The sequence below is a fragment of the Hyperolius riggenbachi genome, chromosome 3 (genome assembly GCF_040937935.1).
Source record: "Hyperolius riggenbachi isolate aHypRig1 chromosome 3, aHypRig1.pri, whole genome shotgun sequence".
NCBI lineage: Eukaryota > Metazoa > Chordata > Amphibia > Anura > Hyperoliidae > Hyperolius > Hyperolius riggenbachi.
In genome coordinates this window covers 208,715,015-208,737,962 of record NC_090648.1, presented here as the reverse complement: position 1 = coordinate 208,737,962, position 22,948 = coordinate 208,715,015, and the positions used below count along the sequence as shown (strand labels likewise).

The 22,948-nt window shown below is 44.6% G+C and overlaps 1 protein-coding gene across 1 annotated transcript in view; it reads right to left on the bottom strand.

Moving 5' to 3' along the window:
* LOC137561292 (proto-oncogene Mas-like) overlaps window positions 1-22,587 on the bottom strand; it is a 65,574-nt gene extending 42,987 nt beyond the window's left edge. The window contains exons 1-2 of the mRNA XM_068272553.1: window positions 22,407-22,587; window positions 16,191-16,392 (exon numbers count right to left, since the gene is read on the bottom strand). The gene's annotated coding sequence lies outside the window, so the exon portion shown is untranslated. The remainder of the gene's footprint in view (window positions 1-16,190; window positions 16,393-22,406) is intronic.
* Window positions 22,588-22,948: the final 361 nt, after the last annotated feature.

The window sequence follows — 22,948 nt, the reverse complement described above, 5'->3', positions numbered from 1 at the left end:
CGTGTATATCTACTTAATTAGGCATTTGTCTGCTCAAAGCTTTAGCATACCAAATAATTTTTGTTGAACAAACAATATATTTCAGTTCCCAAATACTGTATGCTCTTTTGCTTAAGCTTTTCACAGCGTTGTGTTAGTGATATTTATTTTAGCATGTAATACCTAATGTCAATTTAAAATCTAAGCAGGGACATTTATGTATATATAAGGACGTGGTAAGTGACGCAATGGCTTTGTTTCACCTATCAGTGATGAAACTTGGCTTTGATATCTTTATCCTAATCCTTTGTGAAAATATGTTTGTCAAATCTGCCACTTGATCTCACAAAGCTGAAATTGCCACTACAAACAAACACAGAACATTTATATCGCGCTTTTCTCCTGGCGGACTCAAAGCGCCACTACAGACACGTTTACAGGATACTTATCCTTCCCGCTTCAGGTGACACTATTTTACACAGGTTAAAAATCTTCAGCCACAGAGAAAATTAAGACTCAGTTCACATTGGTGTTAAATGCGACAGTCACAGCTGTCATGGCATTCGTCGCTCAAACACTGTTAATTCAAATGAATGGACAGCGCTTCTTAACCACTTGAGGACCTAGGGCTTTCTACCCCTTAAGGACCGGCCACTTTTTTTCCATTCAGACCACTGCAGCTTTCACGGTTTATTGCTCGCTCATACAACCTACCACCTAAATGAATTTTGGCTCCTTTTCTTGTCACTAATAAAGCTTTCTTTTGATGCTATTTGATTGCTCCTGCGATTTTTACTTTTTATTATATTCATCAAAAAAGACATGAATTTTGGCAAAAAAATGATTTTTTTAACTTTCTGTGCTGACATTTTTCAAATAAAGTAAAATTTCTGTATACATGCAGCGCGAAAAATGTGGACAAACATGTTTTTGATTAAAAAAAACCCATTCAGTGTATATTTATTGGTTTGGGTAAAAGTTATAGCGTTTACAAACTATGGTGCCAAAAGTGAATTTTCCCATTTTCAAGCATCTCTGACTTTTCTGACCCCCTGTCATGTTTCATGAGGGGCTAGAATTCCAGGATAGTATAAATACCCCCCAAATGACCCCATTTTGGAAAGAAGACATCCCAAAGTATTCACTGAGAGGCATAGTGAGTTCATAGAAGATATTATTTTTTGTCACAAGTAAGCGGAAAATGACACTTTGTGAGGAAAAAAAAAAAAAAAAAAAAGTTTCCATTTCTTCTAACTTGCGACAAAAAAAAATGAAATCTGCCACGGACTCACCATGCCCCTCTCTGAATACCTTGAAGGGTCTACTTTCCAAAATGGGATCATTTGTGGGGTGTGTTTACTGTCCTGACATTTTGGGGGGTGCTAAATTGTAAGCACCCCTGTAAAGCCTAAAGGTGCTCATTGGACTTTGGACCCCTTAGCGCAGTTAGGCTGCAAAAAAGTGCCACACATGTGGTATTGCCGTACTCAGGAGAAGTAGTATAATGTGTTTTGAGGTGTATTTTTACACATACCCATGCTGGGTGGGAGAAATATCTCTGTAAATGACAATTTGTTAATTTTTTTTACACACAATTGTCCATTTACAGAGATATTTCTCCCACTCAGCATGGGTATGTGTAAAAATACACCACAAAACACATTATACTACTTCTCCTGAGTACGGCGATACCACATGTGTGGCACTTTTTTGCACCCTAACTGCGCTAAAGGGCCCAAAGTCCAATGAGTACCTTTAGGATTTCACAGGTCATTTTGAGAAATTTCGTTTCAAGACTACTCCTCACGGTTTAGGGCCCCTAAAATGCCAGGGCAGTATAGGAACCCCACAAGTGACCCCATTTTAGAAAGAAGACACCCCAAGGTATTCCGTTAGTAGTATGGCGAGTTCATAGAAGATTTTATTTTTTGTCACAAGTTAGCGGAAAATGACACTTTGTGAAAAAACACAATTAAAATCAATTTCCGCTAACTTTTGACAAAAAATAAAATCTTCTATGAACTCACCATACTCCTAACGGAATACCTTGGGGTGTCTTCTTTCTAAAATGGGGTCATTTGTGGGGTTCCTATACTGCCCTGGCATTTTAGGGGCCCTAAACCGTGAGGAGTAGTCTTGAAACGAAATTTCTCAAAATGACCTGTGAAATCCTAAAGGTACTCATTGGACTTTGGGCCCTTTAGCGCACTTAGGGTGCAAAAAAGTGCCACACATGTGGTATCGCCATACTCGGGAGAAGTAGTACAATGTGTTTTGGGGTGTATTTTTACACATACCCATGCTGGGTGGGAGAAATTTCTATGTAAATGGACAATTGTGTGTAAAAAAATCAAACAATTGTCATTTACAGAGATATTTCTCCCACTTAGCATGGGTATGTGTAAAAATACACCCCAAAACGCATTATACTACTTCTCCTGAGTACGGCAATACCACATGTGTGGCACTTTTTTACACCCTAAGTACGCTAAGGGGCCCAAAGTCCAATGAGTACCTTTAGGATTTCACAGGTCATTTTTGTTTCAAGACTACTCCTCACGGTTTAGGGCCCCTAAAATGCCAGGGCAGTATAGGAACCCCACTAATGACCCCATTTTAGAAAGAAGACACCCCAAGGTATTCCGTTAGGAGTATGGTGAGTTCATAGAAGTTTTTATTTTTTTGTCACAAGTTAGCGGAAATTGATTTTAATAGTTTTTTTTCACAAAGTGTCATTTTCCGCTAACTTGTGACAAAAAATAAAATCTTCTATGAACTCACCATACTCCGTACGGAATACCTTTGGGTGTCTTCTTTCTAGAATGGGGTCATTTGTGGGGTTCCTATACTGCCCTGGCATTTTAGGGGCCCTAAACCGTGAGGAGTAGTCTTGAAACCAAATGTCGCAAAATGACCTGTGAAATCCTAAAGGTACTCATTGGACTTTGGGCCCCTTAGCGTACTTAGGGTGTAAAAAAGTGCCACACATGTGGTACCGCTGTACTCAGGAGAAGTAGTATAATGCGTTTTGGGGTGTATTTTTACACATACCCATGCTAAGTGGGAGAAATATCTCTGTAAATGACAATTGTTTGATTTTTTTACACACAATTGTCCATTTACATAGAAATTTCTCCCACCCAGCATGGGTATGTGTAAAAATACACCCCAAAACACATTATACTACTTTTCCTGAGTACGGCGGTACCACATGTGTGACACTTTTTTGCAGCCTAGGTGCGCTAAGGGGCCCAACGTCCTATTCACAGGTCATTTTGAAGCATTTGTTTTCTAGACTACTCCTCGCGGTTTAGGGCCCCTAAAATGCCAGGGCAGTATAGGAACCCCACAAGTGACCCCATTTTAGAAAGAAGACACCCCAAGGTATTCCGTTAGGTGTATGGCAAGTTCATAGAAGATTTTATTTTTTGTCACAAGTTAGTGAAAAATGACACTTTGTGAAAAAAAACTAATAAAAATTAATTTCCGCTAACTTTTGACAAAAAATTAAATCTTCTATGAACTCGTCATACACCTAACATAATACCTTGGGGTGTCTTTTTTTTCTAAAATGGGGTCACTTGTGGGGTTCCTATACCGCCCTGGCATTTTACAGGCCCAAAACCGTAAATAGTATGGAAACCAAATGTCTCAAAATGACTGTTCAGGGGTATAAGCATCTGCAAATTTTGATGACAGGTGGTCTATGAGGGGGCGAATTTTGTGGAACCGGTCATAAGCAGGGTGGGCTTTTAGATGACAGGTTGTATTGGGCCTGATCTGATGGATAGGAGTGCTAGGGGGGTGACAGGAGGTGATTGATGGGTGTCTCAGGGGGTGGTTAGAGGGGAAAATAGATGCAATCCATGCACTGGGGAGGTGATCGGAAGGGGGTCTGAGGGTTTGGCCGAGTGATCAGGAGCCCACACGGGGCAAATTGGGGCCTGATCTGATGGGTAGGTGTGCTAGGGGGTGACAGGAGGTGATTGATGGGTGTCTCAAGGTGTGATTAGAGGGGGGAATGGATGCAAGCAATGCACTGGCGAGGTGATCAGGGCTGGGGTCTGAGGGCATTCTGAGGGTGTGGGCGGGTGATTGAGTGCCCTAGGGGCAGATAGGGGTCTAATCTGATAGGTAGCAGTGACAGGGGGTGATTGATGGGTAATTAGTGGGTGTTTAGGGTAGAGAATAGATGGAAACACTGCGCTTGGGTGGTGATCTGATGTCGGATCTGCGGGCGATCTATTGGTGTGGGTGGGTGATCAGTTTGCCCGCAAGGGGCAGGTTAGGGGCTGATTGATGGGTGGCAGTGACAGCGGGTGATTGATGGGTGGCAGTGACAGGGGGTGATTGATGGGTGGCAGTGACAGGGGGTGATTGATGGGTGATTGATAGGTGATTGACAGGTAATCAGTGGGTTATTACAGGGGAGAACAGATGTAAATATTGCACTGGCGAATTGATAAGGGGGGGTCTGAGGGCAATCTGAGCGTGTAGGCGGTCGATTGGGTGCCCGCAAGGGGCAGATTAGGGTCTGATCTGATAGGTAACAGTGACAGGTGGTGATAGGGAGTGATTGATGGGTGATTGATGGGTAATTAGTGGGTGTTTAGAGGAGAGAATAGATGGAAACACTGCGCTTGGGTGGTGATCTGATGTCGGATCTGCGGGCGATCTATTGGTGTGGGTGGGTGATCAGATTGCCCGCAAGGGGCAGGTTAGGGGCTGATTGTTGGGTGGCAGTGACAGGGGGTGATTGATGGGTGATAGGTGATTGGCAGGTGATTGACAGGTGATCAGTGGGTTATTACAGGGAAGGACAGATGTAATTAATGCACTGGCGAATTGATAAGGGGGGGGGGGGGGTCTGAGGGCAATCTGAGCGTGTGGGCGGGTGATTGGGTGCCCGCAAGGGGCAGATTAGGGTCTGATCTGATAGGTAACAGTGACAGGTGGTGATAGGGGGTGATTGATGGGTAATTAGTGGGTGTTTAGAGAAGATAACAGATGTAAACGATACATTTGGGAGGTAATCTGACGGCGGGTTTGCGGGCGATCTAATGGTGTGGGTGGGTGATCAGATTGCCCGCAAGGGGCAGGTTAGGGGCTGATTGATGGGTGGCAGTGACAGGGGGTGATTGATGGGTGATAGGTGATTGGCAGGTGATTGACAGGTGATCAGTGGGTTATTACAGGGAAGAACAGATGTAATTAATGCACTGGTGAATTGATAAGGGGGGGTCAGAGGGCAATCTGAGCGTGTGGGCGGGTGATTGGGTGCCCGCAAGGGGCAGATTAGGGTCTGATCTGATAGGTAAAAGTGACAAGTGGTGATAGGGGGTGATTGATGGGTGATTGATGGGTAATTAGTGGGTGTTTAGAGGAGAGAATAGATGTAAACAATGGATTTGGGAGGTGATCTGATGTCGGATCTGTGGGCGATCTATTGGTGTGGGGGGGTGATCAGATTGCCCGCAAGGGGCAGGTTAGGGGCTGATTGATGGGTGGCAGTGACAGGGGGTGATTGACGGGTGATTGATGGGTGATTGACGGGTGATTGACAGGTGATTGACAGGTGATTGACAGGTGATCAGGGGGATAGATGCATACAGTAAACAGGGGGGGGTGGTCTGGGGGGGGGGTCTGGGGAGAATCTGAGGGGTGGGGGGTGATCAGGAGGGGGCAGGGAGCAGGGGGGGGGATAAAAAAAAAATAGCGTTGACAGATAGTGACAGGGAGTGATTGATGGGTGATTAGGGGGGTGATTGGGTGCAAACAGGGGTCTGGGGGGTGGGCAGGGGGGGGGTCTGATGGGTGCTGTGGGCGATCTGGGGCGGGGGGGGGAGAAAATCAGTGTGCTTGGTGCAGACTAGGGTGGCTGCAGCCTGCCCTGGTGGTCCCTCGGACACTGGGACCACCAGGGCAGGAGGCAGCCTGTATAATACACTTTGTAAACATTACAAAGTGTATTATACACTTTGTATGCGGCGATCGCGGGGTTAACATCCCGCCGGCGCTTCCGTATAGCCGGCGGGATGTTGCGGCGAGCGAGCGGTGACAGGCGCCGGCGGAGGATCGCGTCACGGATGACGCGATCGCTCCGCCCATGCCCTTAAATGGACCGCCGCCTCTGTGGGTGAGGCCGTCCTGCAGGGCTCCACTTCCCCGCCGCCCCTGTGTAGTGGGCGGTCGGGAAGTGGTTAACAACAATACCGGCTTTTCCCAATATTCATGTAAACGCTGTGCTTGATCCCGCCCTCTTGTCCTGGACGCTATATGCAACTTTCATGTTCAGAATTTCTGTGTCCCACTATGAAGCTCCATAGTAGATATACTTCCTGAACAGCACACCTCACTTGCTATTGGTCCTTTCTGCACGGTCCAGTCAGTGTGGCTTACAGACTTGAAATCCAATGAAGTAGTAGACCAGCAGTGAAGATTTTCAATTTTCTGTTTAATTCACAAAGACAGTGAATGAATATACAGCCATCACCCGGTGTAGGTATCAGGTGTAAGTATAGCTCTCAGGTATAAATAGCTCTCAGATGCTCACAGCGCTGTAGGGCACACCGAGAGTCCGCTCAAAACGGCGACTGTCCGTTGTGCTTTATTGCCCGGTTGCAATGTAAACACACTCATTTCCAAGTGTGCCCTACAGCGCTGTGAGCATCTGAAAGCTATTTATACCTGAGAGCTATACTTACACCTGATACCTACACCGGGTGATGGCTGTATATTCACTGTCTTTGTGAATGAAACAGAAAATTGAAAATCTTCACTGCTGGTCTACTACTTCACCACTATGGGGCTCAAAATTCGGCACAATGACTTAACAACGGGAACCAATGACAAACACTTCCCTGAAAACAGAGAAGCATTTGGCATTGGTTCCCGTTGCTCAGCTAAGCAAGATTTTGCTGAGCACCCATCTAAACTGGCCCCAATGTTTTCAAATAAATAAATAAACTTGATGTAAGCAATAGCATAGCTCTAGCATTTAATAAATACTGTAACAGGACATGCATATACATGGTTTTAAAGGGAACCGAGCAGCATTTTTAGCCCCCATGGCATCCCAATAGCACATTAAAAATGCATGCTAACAATGTGGCTCATTAATAAAAAAAACTTCCATTTTACCTAATTTAAATGTCTGCTAGAGGCTTTTATTACCCTACTTCCCCAGCCTGCCATACAGAAAACATAAGGACTGCTGTAATTAGCAGTAGCAATGAGCAAACAAAAGCTGTCATCAGCAGGAGTTTGTGTGCGTGTGTGTGTGTGTGTGTGGGGGGGGGGTAGTACGCTGTGCTTCAAACAGTTTAGAGAAGTCACACTTGATTACCTTCACACCTTCCCTCTGGATAAGGGCAGAGGGAAGGAAGAGAGGAGAAATGGCAGCTCCTACAGCTATTAGAAACCAGGACAAACTGCAGAAAAAAAGCTGCTTGGGTCCCCAGAACACTTTTTTACCATGACACCTAGATTCATAGATACATACATAAATACACTAGACTGCTCCCCTTGCTTAACCTATTTTAGTTTTCTATTCAGAGAATTCTATTCTGAGAAGTGATTTATTTAAAAAATAAATCCTACCCATAGTGTAACTCTACAAATAGCCAGGAGGCCACACCATAAAACAGATTATCTGCTGAAAAGTCAATGATATTTCCCATTCAAGGTAAGCCAAGTCTCTGTAGGAGGTCAGTTTGAAGGCCCAACTACAAATAATTACCATCAGTGAAATGTGTTTACAACTCTGGCAATCAACTAGCCCTGGTTTCATGGAGCTACAGTACACTGAAAGTCACTGTTTCACAGTATGAAGCAAGAAGCCATGTCCTTTGTTTGAGATGAGATCGTAAAGGTATGTCTAGTTCTAATATGACCTTTCATGTCTCTGGCTATGAAACAATAGATGCAATTTATTTAATTATCGTACATGATCAGCGTCCATTAGAAAGTCTGGGGAATATCAGCTAATAATGCTTAGACCTTGGTTTGTTATGTCTGTTGTTATGTCTGTTCCTTATGTTCTATATGTTAAGGTTGAAGGTTATTACTTATAGCCATTTCTCTTCTTGGAAACCAACTACAAGTCAAACCAGACGATATACCTACACTGGCGGGTGGCCTTATGGCCATCTGGTCCCGCCGGTTTTAGTAATTGGGCTCACCCCCCTTGATGACTACCCTAAGGGTTGTGTAAATGTCAGATAAGGGGCTCTCCTCCTGATTAATGACTTGTCTAGTGTTGGGCGAACACCTAGATGTTCGGGTTCGCGAACGTTCGCCGAACATCGCCGCGATGTTCGGGTGTTCGCGCCGAACTCCGAACATAATGGAAGTCAATGGGGAACCGAACTTTCGTGCTTTGTAAAGCTTCCTTACATGCTACATACCCCAAATTAGCAGGGTATGTGCACCTTGGGAGTGGGTACAAGAGGAAAAAAAATATTTGAAAAAGAGCTTATAGTTTTTGAGAAAATTGATTGTAAAGTTTCAAAGGAAAAACTGTCTTTTAAATGTGGAAAATGTCATGTTTCTTTGCACAGGTAACATGCTTTTTGTCGCCATGCAGTCATAAATGTAATACAGAGAAGAGGTTCCAGGAAAAGGGACCGGTAACGCTAACCCAGCAGCAGCAGCACACGTGATGGAACAGGAGCAGGCGCAGGAGGAGAAGGCCATGCTTTTTGAGACACAACAACCCAGGCCTTGCATGAGGACAAGAAGCGTGCGGATAGCATGCTTTTTACCGCCATGCAGTCATAAATGTAATAAAGATAAGAGGTTCAATAAACAGGGACCGGGCGTCAACGCTAACCCAGCAGCAGCAGACGTGATGGAACAGGAGGAAGCGCAGGAGGAGAAGGCCACGCTTTCAGGTGCAACTCAGGCCTTGCATGAGGACAAAAAAATGTGTGCGCAAAGCAATGCAATGAGTAGTTTTCAGGACACAATGGGCTATTCGGAGGAGCTATTCCCACCCCCACAATCTTCTACCTGTGAAAGGTCAATGGAACAGCCACAAATGTTGTGCCCGGATTCACAACCTTTTTCTGTGGAAAATGCACCTCGCACTGAAATGCAAGGCGAGGCCGAGGATGAACATGACGTCAACAACTCAACATGACGCAAAATGGGGGCGGAACAGAAAACTGCTTTCAATGTTTTGAAGGCCTTAATTGCCTCCGGTGGCCAGTTAGATGCATCATTCATCACACCCAAATCCCAGAGCAATGTGTGCAGGAATTTGAATCTCAGGAGGTGTACCGAGATCATCTGGACAAGTGACCAAGTGACAAGTGACAAAGTGACCAGTGACAAAGTGACAAAGTGACAAAATGACAAAGTGAGAAAATGACAAAGTGACAAGTGACAAAGTGACAAGTGACAAAATGACAAAGTGACAAGTGACAAAGTGACAAGTGACAAAATGACAAAGTGACAAAGTGAGAAGTGACAAGTGACAAAGTGACAAGTGACAAAATGACAAAGTGACAAGTGACAAAGTGACCAGTGACAAAGTGACAACTGACAAAGTGACAAAATGACAAAGTGACAAAGTGACAAAGTGACCAGTGACAAAGTGACAACTGAGAGGTTGTTCTGGGGAGCTCCACTGCACTCAGTCGCATATGAGGAGAGGTCTCGTCGAACTGCTGATCCTCCTCAGCTTGCTCAAAGCCTTGAGGGTTCCTGAAGATCCTCTGCTTGGAGTTCGCCGGGGTTCAGCTTGGTGTCGGGGTCGGCGGCGTCCTCCTCACTCCAACGTGGCAGATCTTCTGTTGAAGGAAAAAAAAACAAACATTGTTAAAAGTCCAGTACCGCTTCTGAAGGACTCACCAAGAGATGCAGGAGCGCTTCAATCTAGCGCACCATCGCTCGCTGGGTGATGTCCCTGCCTACGCGCTGGAATTCTACGCTGCACATGCTAGCACGCTTTTGCGCAGTGCCGAGGCGCATTCCAGCAGCTAGTAGCTACCAAGCTTCTGTGGATCTGATTGGGCCACCATGTTGGATCTCTGCCAAGTCCTCCAAAATTTTGAGCAATCCACGTTGCGTGACTGAGCAGTGACAACTCTACAGTCAGCATTACAATACCACTGCTGTGTTTACTGAAGAAATCAATGTTGAAGATGGAAACCGCTGGCATGATGCAAGTGGGGGATTCTGAAGATGAAAACGATCAGCGTGATGATACCAACATCAGGCAACCTGCCTCAGGAAACGCTGGTCCCAGCTATGACAAAGAACAGGACGAGGAACAGCTGGAGTTGGAGCAGGAATTGGATGCCCCCACTGCCGAGGGACAGAGCGGTGCACGTTGGACTTCCACAATTTAGCGGGAAAGGACAGCAGAAGAGGAAGAAAGTGATGCTGGTGACGAATATGGTGCATCACAACAATCACAACGCTTACAAGAACATGAAGACAGAGGAGTCTGGCAGGACTCTCTGGCACACATGGCTCAATTCATGCTAGACTGCATTGAACGCGGCCCGCGCATTATTCACTATTCATTATTATTCATTATTCTGGAATCTGGACAACACCAATTACTGGGTTTATACCCAGTTTATACAAACACAATGTTAAAAAACTGATTGAAGAAAGTGTCAGACAGGTCAAAAATGGAACAATTCCAGCAGGCCCTTGAGGATGGAGACTTTAGAGAGGAGATTGACATCCTCCTCCTTCTCTAGCCAGTTGTACGCCGACAGACTGACTTCAGCAAACCCAGGAGGACCAGGAGGGCAGCAAAGAACACAAGCTGCTGCTAGTGCCGAAAAGGGAATGGTATTGGCAGTGTCCTTGGAGTGGGAACATTTTCTGACACCCATGCAGCAGCCCACAGAACAGCAATCGGGCAGTTCCACGTCCTCCAACACCAATCGCCTGGAGAAGATGGTCAAGGTCCAGGACTACATGTCAGATGGCGTAGCTGTGTTGAACAATCCATCTGCAGACAGACGGTGAGTGTGACAGGCAGCACAGAAGGACCATGGCAACTCACTCATAGTACCACAGTTTGATAGTGCTGCCCAAAAAATTATATGGATCCGTGGACCCGGGCACTGCGGGCAGTACTGGGAAGTGGGAATGCAGATTTTAGTACCTAAACACACGATACAACATGTTTTCCGGGGTCGGACTCTGAGGCACATACAGATGGTCCCGATCATCATCCTCATCATACAACTCTTCTCCTGAGTCTGACCCACCCACCACCTCTGCCACCCCAACATCCCCAGACACAGACCCCTCATCGTCCTCAACATTAACTTGGGATGCTGGCCTGAGCCAGACCTCCTCCTCCACATCAGGCCCCATCATCCCCTCAATGGCAGCCCTCATTAATCGTTCTGGCGACGGACCGATGGATACAACATTCTCCTCCGGAGAGGGCTGCTGCTGACCACTGGCTGCTGGGGTGGATGTTATAGCTTGCGTGGGGCGTTGGCTGTTGCTGTTGTTGGGAGTGCTGCTCACAGCGGAGGTCTCTGAGGAACTCATGGTGAACTCATATAGTGGTTGGCGGTGAGTGGAGTATTACTGATCCCAGCAATATACACACTGACTGGCAGAGTACGCAATGCTATATAGTCTGGCTGAGCGGTGTACACAGAGTGGCAGTACACACAATGCTATATAGTCTGGCTGAGCCGTGTACACAGAGTGGCAGTACACACAATGCTATATAGTCTGGCTGAGCGGTGTACACAGAGTGGCAGTACACACAATGCTATATAGTCTGGCTGAGCCGTGTACACAGAGTGGCAGTACACACAATGCTATATAGTCTGGCTGAACCGTGTACACAGAGTGTCAGTAAACAATGCTATATATAGCGTGGCTGAGCGAGGTACACAGTGGCAGTACACACAATGCTATATAGTCTGGCTGAGCGGTGTACACAGAGTGTCAGTAAACAATGGTATATAGTCTGGCTGAGCGGTGTACACAGAGTGGCAGTAAACACAATGCTATATATAGCGTGGCTGAGCGAGGTGCACAGTGGCAGTACACACAATGCTATATAGTCAGGCTAAGCCGTGTACACAGAGTGTCAGAAAACACAATGCTATATATAGCGTGGCTGAGCGAGGTGCACAGTGGCAGTACACACAATGCTATATAGTCTGGCTGAGCCGTGTACACAGAGTGGCAGTAAACACAATGCTATATATAGCGTGGCTGAGCGAGGTACACAGTGGCAGTACACACAATGCTATATAGTCAGGCTAAGCCGTGTACACAGAGTGTCAGAAAACACAATGCTATATATAGCGTGGCTGAGCGAGGTGCACAGTGGCAGTACACACAATGCTATATAGCCAGGCTAAGCCGTGTACACAGAGTGTCAGAAAACACAATGCTATATATAGCATGGCTGAGCGAGGTACACAGTGGCAGTAAACAATGCTATATATAGTGTGCCTGAGGAGCGGTGTACTACTGTTCCCAGCAGCGACACACAATGACTGGGGGGGACCCTGGCTAGCGTGGCTGGAGAGCGAACTACCCTGCCTGCCTACCCAAAGCTAAACCCACAGACAAATGGCGGAGATATGACGTGGTTCGGGTATTTATTTACCCGAACCACGTGACCGTTCGGCCAATCAGAGCGCGTTCGGGCCCGAACCACGTGACCCGTTCGGCCAATCACAGCGCTAGCCGAACGTTCGGGGAACGTTCAGCCATGCGCTCTTAGTTCGGCCATGTGGCCGAACTCGAACATCACCCGAACAGGGTGATGTTCTGCAGAACCCGAACAGTGGCGAACACTGTTCGCCCAACATTAGACTTGTCCTGTTAAGTATAATGATGGTATCTCTTTTTCATTGTTCCGCATTTGTACAATGAGCTGTGTACCCCAATAATTTGTAGTGAACTGCCTATCTTACCTGTTACAATTTACAATAAAAAACTTTGTATAACGAAAAAGAAAGTCTGGGGAATATAAGACCAAGACTTCTAGAAAATCTCAGAATAGTCTTTAGACTGGTTAAAATCAATATCTCCGAAGTGTGCAAGTGGCTTTGTACAGGCCAATTTATTCCACAAAGTATTTCAGCATCATACTTTGTTTGCACAACCCCAGAAGTGGCACAACATTAGAAAAGCACTCACATGTCACCATTATGGAAAGCTAACAACTAGGGCTATTCAAAAGTGGGTGTTTGGAAGCTGCCGACTCGTGTAGTTTTGATGAAACTTTCCCAATTTGATCTAATTTTGAAAGTTACATTTTTTTGAATGATGGATTGAGTTTGTTCCTACCTAATTTTTATATGACGGGTCCAAGTTATAAGCCACATCAAAATGTATTCTTCAACTCTTTATGATTAAAATGAGGTCACAGATATGTAATTTGATAAACTAGATGCCCACCAAACCCATTATTCTCAAGGTGTGCCTATGACTTTTTTGCAGTTCATTCAGGTAGGTGCTGGTTAGTGTTAGGAGTAGGTGGTGAATGGTTAGGGTTAGGAGTACTTGTTGGTTGGTTAGGGTTAAGCATAGTTAGTGGAGGGTTCAGGTGACAGGGTACAGTGGGTGATAGAAGAATATTGGTTAAATTACTGATATTCCATTACTGTTTTTTAGTGCCTGTTACCATTATTTTTGCACCCATTTTAGATACATACTATCTATGCCTAACACTAACTATTTTTATATTTATAGCCACTATATTTATAGCTGCAGTTTCTATAGTGGGCAGTCCCATCACCCGCTATTTTATCGGGCAACTCTGGCGCCCAAATTTACTGTTAAAGGGACTCTGAGCAGTCCCCTAAAATTAAAATTTCACTTACCTTGGGCTTCCTCTGGCCCACCGTAGGCCGCGAGGTCCCCCCGCGTCATCCTGGCTCCTGCCCGTTAACGACAACACCCGGGCCGGGTTTTGGGCCAGCTCTTTCTGGTCTTTGACGCCACTCGTCATCACGCCAGCCGCTATGCGTATGATTTAACCGCGCATGCGCAGGACTGTCACGCCGGACCCCGTGATGACGCATAGCGGCCGGCATGATGACGAGCAGCGTCAAAGACCAGGAAGAGCTGTCCCGACACCCGGCACGGGTGTCGCCGGTAACGGGAGCTACTGGAGGGATACGGGCAGGAGCCAGGAAGACCCCGGGGGACCTCGCAACCTACAGTGGGCCGGAGGAGGCCCAAGGTAAGTGATTTATTTATTTTAAGGAACTGCTCAGAGTCCCTTTAAGGCTGATATTTTGGCGTTTTACTGGGCGCCTGTGGCGGCACACAAATTTATCAGCATGCACTGCACCCAAATTTATGTGACCCCACCACAGTAGCTTCTGTCACCTCAGAACACAGACCTGAGGTAACAAACTGCTGTGAGAGAGACTCAGTTAAAGAGAGGCCACATTTGTGTCCATGGAAAACACTGACGTTTTATTTTTCGCACCCTTTGCATGTTTTTGTCTCGTGCAGTCTATGGAAATGGTACACGCGTTGCAATTTCATGCGGCCGGGAATCAGTTTTCATCTGTGAATTGTGGCTGAATTGGAACAAGCGTGAGCATTGCCATTGAAAAGCATTACCTGCGATTTTGCATAGCGTAAAATTGCAAGTGCATTCCAGCAAAGCCTTACTATTTAGCTAACATTGTTACTTGTTTTTTATGAATGATTACTGTTACTGGCTGTAACCAATCATCAGTCAAGTATAAGATAAGTATCCATGTGAAGATGGATCAGGGATCAGTAGCAACCAGCGATCATGCACCAATCTATCTTCACTATCATGGTAACAACCATGTGAACGATTGTTTAGTCCATTGTTTATATAATCGCAGTAAGATTATCACGGTGGGCAATGGCGATTTGAGCGATTTGGTTGCTCAGTGATCCGTCACGTCAGGCGCAATTGCTGCACATCGCTAAGCATAGTTTAACTAATTTTCGTTAAACAATATTACAGGATATCATTAAAAATGATTATTTTTTGTTAAGAAAGTCGCTCATCATGAAAAAAGTCAATGCAAAAATCGTGTAGTGGAAATGGACCTTCAGGGACCCCATGTTCCTCTTGCACCAATCATTGCTGCCTTGGGTGGGGGTCTCAGGGGCGCTCATAAACACAGTTTTTAAAAAATATATTTTTATTCAATACATTTTTTCCTTTTTTTAAATCAATGATCACTAATATCTGATTGAGGGACACTGAGGACACCGATTTTTCAAGGAATCACATGATCCCTTGGGCCAATCACTGCAGCCACAGGGGCCAGGGGATCACATAATCCTTTTGACCAATCACTGATGCATGTACCACAGTTAATAGGCCCGCGGTATGGTATTGGACTCATGGTACCAAAGGTAAACTTCTCGACTGCCCGGTCATGCGTGGCTGCAGATGAAGATGGTGGCTACTTGGCTGTTTGTAGGTAAAGGCACAGTGTAAGCGGCTGGATGGAGATGGGAGTCAGTGTCTCGGGAGGTCTGAGTAGCACGCTCTCCCAGCACAGAACCGTGCTGGGAGAGCATGCTACTCAAACCTCCCTAGATCCCTAGATGCTGAGCTCCTTTCCGGCCGGTCGAGAAGTTTACCCATGGTATCGTGAGTCCATTGCCATACAGTGGTCCATTATCTGAGGTACATGCATCAGCTGACCAGTGTTTGTTCCCTGGACCCCTATTAGCAGATACAGGTATTTAGGGGTTTTGACACATTACCTACCGTATGAAGCAGTTACTGCATGAGGCACTTTGATGTCAAATTCATCTTGTTATATGCATCTGCTGGCTAAAACCATTTGAACTGCTATTGCAACCAATTACTAGCCATACCATAATCTAAGGCCTTTGGTGTGCATCTGGTGGTGGGTAGTTTAATGAAATACTGTAAGGTGGCAGTTCAAGATTTTTATAGGCTTTGGCTGGACAATCCTTGTCTGCATTAACCTTACGGTGACATTTTGAAGTGATCGAGAGAGTGCCCTCCCAGCATTGTTTTTAATGCGGTTTTTAACAATGCTAGTGTGACAAGTCACTCACTTTTTTGTCATTTGCTAATTAAAGACGTATATTTATAAGCACGAGTCACTTCCTTTCAAATTATTCAATCTCTAGCTACAGGATTTTTTTCCAGATTAAAAACAAACCAATGTTAGTAGGCAGCAACATATGAAAAGCCATACTCTGCACTTTCCAGGCAGCAAATGATTGACACTCACCACACTGACAGGAAGTTCCTTTCCCATGATTGGACCTGCTCGCGGAGATGGATAGCGTAGTTTGTCTGTCCTTGTTGCTCTCTCACACCCCACCTTATCTACCACAGCCTTTGTGGCTGTAAAATGTGTGCCGAAGTTCCTGTATTCCTTCGCCACAATAAAAGGCCTCTTGGACAAGTGCCTGGCTTCCTCTCCACTCTTCCTGTTGAACACAAACCAATGTTAACTCATTACATTCAAAAGTACAGTCACACAGCCACCTGTGATGCAGACAGTGATAAAAAACCACAGATAGATAAAAATGGAGCATATTAGTCTCCAAAAAACCTGCAATGATTTGTTTTTCCTGAAGGCAATTCACTGTAACGAGGTTCCACTTAGATGGAGGGAAGGTGGCTGCACTTCTGAGTGGACATTATAGTAACACTTGTTATGGATAGGCATTATTTTTGCACTTGTTTTAAAGAGACTCTGAAGCGAGAATAAATCTCGCTTCAGAGCTCATAGTTAGCAGGGGCATGTGTGCCCCTGCTAAACCGCCGCAATAGCGCCGCTAAACGGGGGTCCCTTCACCCCCAAACCCCCCACTGCGACACTTGGTCGCAGACTTGGTTGCTCCTGGAGGCAGGGCTAACGGCTGCAGCCCTGCCTCCAGTCACGTCTATCAGCGGCGCATCGCCGCCTCTCCCCCGCCCCTCTCAGTGAAGGAAGACTGAGAGGGGCGGGGGAGAGACGGAGATACGCGCTGACAGACGCGCGTGGGGCAGGGCTGCGGCGGTTAGCCCTGTCGAAACCAGGAAGCGCTCCCCCGCATTACGGAGGGGATTTGGGGGATCAGGGACCCACGATAAGCCGCAGGATAGCGGCGGTTTAGCAGGGGCACACGTGCCCCTGCTATCTATGAGGTCTGAAGCGAGATTTATTCTCGCTTCAGACTCTCTTTAAGTAGACATAATGGCTACACTGGTTATGGGGGACATTAGGGCTGCACTTGTTATATGGCGGGCATGGCTATATTGATAAAGAACCACCAGGGATATGATGGATGGGGCGTGACTTACATCAGGTTGATTATGGAAGGGTGGAAAGGGTACCAGGAATGCCTTGAGCTATGAACATGAACTTCCCCGAACTCTCATCTCTCTGTTTGTGTCATTGCATCGCTGCAATCAGGCCCAGTAATCTGGCTAAGTCACGCCAGTCTGCTCTTCTGCGCATGTGTGGGCCGCGCATGCGCAGAAGAGCAGATTGGCGTGCTTCAGGTTTACAGATATGGGCAGCACTGTGGCGTAGTGGTTAGCACTCTTGCCTTGGAACACTGGGTCCCCGGTTTGAATCCCAGCCAGGTCAACATCTGCAAGGAGTTTGTATGTTCTCCAACGTGTCTACATGGATTTCCTCCGGGCACTCAGGTTTCCTCCCGCATCCCAAAAACATAAAGATAAGTTACTTGGCTTTCCCCTAAATTGGCCTTAGACTATGATACATGCACTACACAACACATACATAGACACATGACTATGGTAGGGACTAGATTGTGAGCCCCTCTGAGGGACAGTTAGTGACAAGAAAATATACTCTGTACAGCGCTGCAGAAGATGTCAGCACTATATAAATACTAAATAATAATAACAAGGGCCCATATGCAATTCACTTTTTCTCCTAGGTGATATTTTCACAATTTGTCATAAAATGCCTTTTAAGCCACCAGAAAGCAAGAAAATACTCAAAATAAGTTTGATATTACCTTTACCACAACCTTTGGGTACTTAAAGTATGCTAAGAGTTAAAGAGACTCTGTAACAAAAATGTATTCCTGTTTTCTACCATCTTACAAGTTGCTAAACCTATTCCGATGTGCTCTGGCTTACTGCAGCACTATCTACTATCACTGTCTCTGTAATAAATCACTGTCTCTGTAATAAATCAATGTATCTTTCCACTGTCGGACTTGTTGCCCTGTGTCTGGAAGGCTGCCAACTCTTCCGTGCTGATCTGTTATGCACTCCCCCCTCCAGGCCCCTCTATGCACACTCCAGAGTGTGTGTTATTTACATAAGCCGGCAGCGTCTCTGCTCTCTTATCAGTGAGATAAGAGAGCTGGATAAAAATCCTCCTCTGTTAGGCTGTGAAAGGAGCTGGGCTGACAAATATTGAGGAATTACAGACACCGGGCAGAGCTGTCTGCAGGAAGAAACGATCAGCCTGGCTGTCACTATTCAGTGGATGAGAGCTGCAGGGGACAAAAGGTAAACACACAAATGATCTTTTAAAATTCAAAAGGAAGGCTGTATACAGCCTGCTTGTGTTATGATGTATTTTCTATGTGTGGACATACTGTGCATCAACCTACTTCCTGTTTTAGTGGCCATTTTGTTTGTTTCTAAACAAACTTTTTAAAACTGTTTTTGACTACTTTTAATGTGGCGGAGTGCGGCGAAATTGTGACAGAGGGGAATAGGAGATGTCCCCTAACGCACTGGTATGTTTACTTTTTTGCGATTTTAACAATACAGATTCTCTTTAATGGTCGATGAAGAAATATAACTGCACTATTCATGATTTCTTTATTTCACAATACTGTATGTATTGTCACCTCCATTACATACATAATAATCTGCTTCTTTTTTACCTATGTTTAACAATCTGTTTTTATCATGTTCTGATTCTTCTCTCTTTCTGTAAATTATATGTTTGCATTGCTTATCATATCTGTGCAGATATTACCAGCACTTCATCGCAAACTGAATACAGACCTAATGCAGAGTCATTTGTTCATCAGCGTGAACAATAGCAAGTAAAATTCTATTAGCTTTAAATATAGCTTGTTAATTTAGCTGTATTTAAAGATACAATAAAACCCTAATTATCCAGAACTCAGCTAACCAGACTTCTCAAACAACCAGAAAAAAAATCCTGGTCTTGCAGGGTGCATCAATGTACTTTTACACTTCTCTATACAGTAACACACCACTGTTACATTAAGCTATCTCTGTCCTTAGTCTTAATTTGTTTTTTAATTACTGTATTTCAACATTAATACAGAGCTTATGCTATGTATATAGAGTGGGGTAAAGTACCATTTCTTAGCTAGGCCTATTTTTAACATCGAGTCTCAAGCAACCAGAAACCACACTAAGGGTTGATCCACATTTGTCAGGTTGCAGATTGGAATGCAGTTTTTCTAAAAACTGATCCGTTTTTCAAAATATTGAGCTTTTGCAGCATACGTTTCCAGTCCATTTAAACATATGTCAAAAACGTGTTTCTACTGGATAAAGAGGTCCACAAAGATGACGCTGGGGGAGGAGCAGGCAGTAGGCAATCTGCTTTGACATCTATTTTGTGTGCAAAAGTTCTCTGTGTAGAGGGAGATCCGATTGTGTGTTGCCTTTCATTGCCTCCGCGGGTATCCAGGCTCCATGAAAATCTGCAAAATCCGGACTCTCCGTTCAGTTTTCTAAAACGGAGCCAACGGATCCATTTTTTTAAGTGTGTGAAGACGGCTGCTATTTATAACATTGGTATCCGTGGCTCCAGTGGCGTAGCTAAGGAGCTGTGGGCCCCGATGCAAGTTTTACATGGGGCCCCCCAAGCACTCTATACGTAACAATTGATATGGCGCACCAAAACCTGCCAATGGCAGCTACAGTGTCAGAGGTGCAAGAAGGGGATGGGGAACAGTTTGTTAATGATTACCACTATTCAAAGTATCTATAGAAGTGATTATTATGAGCACAGGACCAATAGAGAGCTAATACTGTAGTTGAGGGAGGGCCCTTTGGGGCCCCTCTGGCCCAAGGGCCCCGATGCGGTCGCTACCTCTGCACCCCCTATTGCTACGCCCCTGCGTGGCTCCGTTTTTTCCAGGGCAAAAAAACTGAACCACTGATACGGTTTTGAAACTAATGTGATCCGGCCCTTATCAACTGATCCCTGTTGGGGCCGGATAATGGGGGTTTTACTGTAATAGCAATCTCTTCTACTATTACAGTCACTCATGTTCCATTTACAGTGGGGAGTTGCGTTGCAACCCCCGTAAAAAGTGTTATGTATGTGGAGCGATGCAATACAGTGAGGCTTAGAGTTGAAGTGTGCTTCACTGCAACTGTTAACGGGTGCGTAATCCATTATTGCACAGAAGACATCACGTGATGCCAGTGGATTCCAACGCATCGCACTTCGAATGCACCAATTTGAATGTACCACTACAATATCATTGCATTGCATTAGCAATGCAAATATATTGTCCAATGCAACACAGCACTGTGAACGCTGCCTTATACTTTTCTTTTCATACATTTTAACCAGTCAAAACAAATGAGCACCAAAACGGAAACACTTATTTGTAATATGCCATATGTTTCTTACACATATGCGTAGGGGTGCGTGTTCCTGCGCAAACTAAACAAAAAATACAAACTAAAACTGTACATTTAATTTTATGTGGTTGTCTGTAACAATTTCCTCTTAAGATCAGCTGCTTAATATACCCATACATCAACTCTTATCCAAATAATTCCAGCAGCAATATACCACTGTGTTGAAAACAGTCATCTTACAGACTGTGTGTTAAGCTAGCCATACACATATTGATTTTTGTTTTCGATCTTTAGATTGGAATCAAGGGTGAATGGGATACACTTTCAGGTGTTTGATCGATGAAAAGTCATTGATATCAGGCTGGGAATTTAAATTCTTTTAATCGAGCAGCATGGAAGATTTCAGTGGATTGCACAGGGATTGGCTGTCATTTTCGGCTACTTCAACTATTGATTGATTTACTGTTTCTGACCATGTGCTTTCACATCGATCTCATTACAAACTTTCAGTGATCCAAATACATATCCAGTTCATAATTTGGATGAAATCTATCCAATATTGCAACTGCCTTGATCAATTTCTTCTTATCACAATAATATCAGAACTCAAAAGTATGGCTATCTTTATTGTGTGCTGCTGATTGTGCAGAGATAAGTAAGCATCACCATGCACTGCATACATTTAAAAAAGTAGCGAGTTAATTTAGGCGTGACGTTAAATAACAATATTACTAGCAATGTCGGTAAATAACAATTCAAGCGCATTGTTAAATAACAAAAACAGTAAATAATTTAATTGTGGTATTACGTTATCTGTAAATTTACCGATAATGTTGAACCTAACTATAACCTAACCTTTCCCTACTCTCACACAGAACCCTTCTCTGGTGATGCCTAACTCTAAGCCCCACCCCCTGTGGTTCCTAACCCTAAGACTCCACTGGTGGTGCCTAACCCTAAGACCCCCCCTGGTGGTGCCTAACCCTAAGACCCCCTGGTGGTGCCTAACCCTAAGACCCCCCTGGTGGTGCCTAACCCTAAGACTTCCCCCGCAGTGGTGCCTAACCCTAAGACCCCCCTGCTGGTGCCTAACCCTAAGACCCCCTGGTGGTGCCTAACCCTAAGACCCCCCTGGTGGTGCCTAACCCTAAGACCCCCTGGTGGTGCCTAACCCTAAGACCCCCCTGGTGGTGCCTAACCCTAAGACTTCCCCCGCAGTGGTGCCTAACCTTAACACCCCCTGATGCCAGCTAACAATAATACGATAAATTTCAATGTTATTGGAGCCACCCGCTTAATAGTATAACAGCTTTCTATATTATGATAAATAACAATTGTGCTCACAGATATCGATAAATAACAATTGAACCCATTTTGGCCACAACTTTTTCAACTGCTCCTCATGCACTGTCCCAAGAGCTTCTGTGCATGCACATCATGTAAAAGAAGAAAAATTATAGGGGAGGGAATTTTTATTTTTAATACAGTACTCTACTGTTGCTTAAGGATACAGTAGTTCATTTAACAAAATAAACATTGCTTAGGTGTAATACTGTGTACACTGGCAAATGGTATTAATAAATAATAGCATGTTTTCAATATAACAAATTCATTTCAGCTTTTATTTACGTTGTCATTGGCATGTATAAGATCCTTTGCCCATGATTGAAATTTTATGGAACATTAAATTCCCCCCAAATGGCAGTTATTGCTTCAAATTTCAATTAAAAGCAATAGGACATTGAAAGGGAAGGTTATTGCTTGAGAATTGTTTACATTAAACACTCGATCTGCTTTGGAAAGCCTGGAAGTGACATCATCCAAATATTAATTTCTGTAGTGCACAATTAATCATCATCATAGAATCAGTACAGCAACTTAAATAAACACTTACCTTGTTTATTTTCTTCCAGTGAGAATCAGCCCTGCTGCAGATGATCTCTTCATGCTTCACTCATTAGGCATAAGCATCACCAGCTACTTAGACTACATCAGCCCATCCACAGTACACACTACAGCAGAATAAACGCAAACGTTTACCTATTTTATGAGCAATTAAAAAAAATCATAATAAGGTGATTCAACTCTTTTCCTCAGATGTCCTTGGAAATACATATTTCTTGAGGAAAAAAATACAAATAAAAGCAGAGACAGCAATGTGGTAGCTGATCCCAGTGTTGTGAGGTAGACAGAAGCGATCTGGCTCTCCACTCTAGTTTATAGTGTGCAAAGGCCCCTTGTAAACGCAAAGAAAAAAAAGAAAGAAAATATTTTCATTCTGGCAGTAGAGTAAAATTCTACCAAAATCAGCAGCTACAGAGGATGTTTAGAAAATAAAAAACATCACAGACACACATACGCATAAACTGCTACCCTAGTCTGAGCTAAAACTGGATGCATCACTAAAAGTTTAACCATTTGCTGCCTTCAATGCAG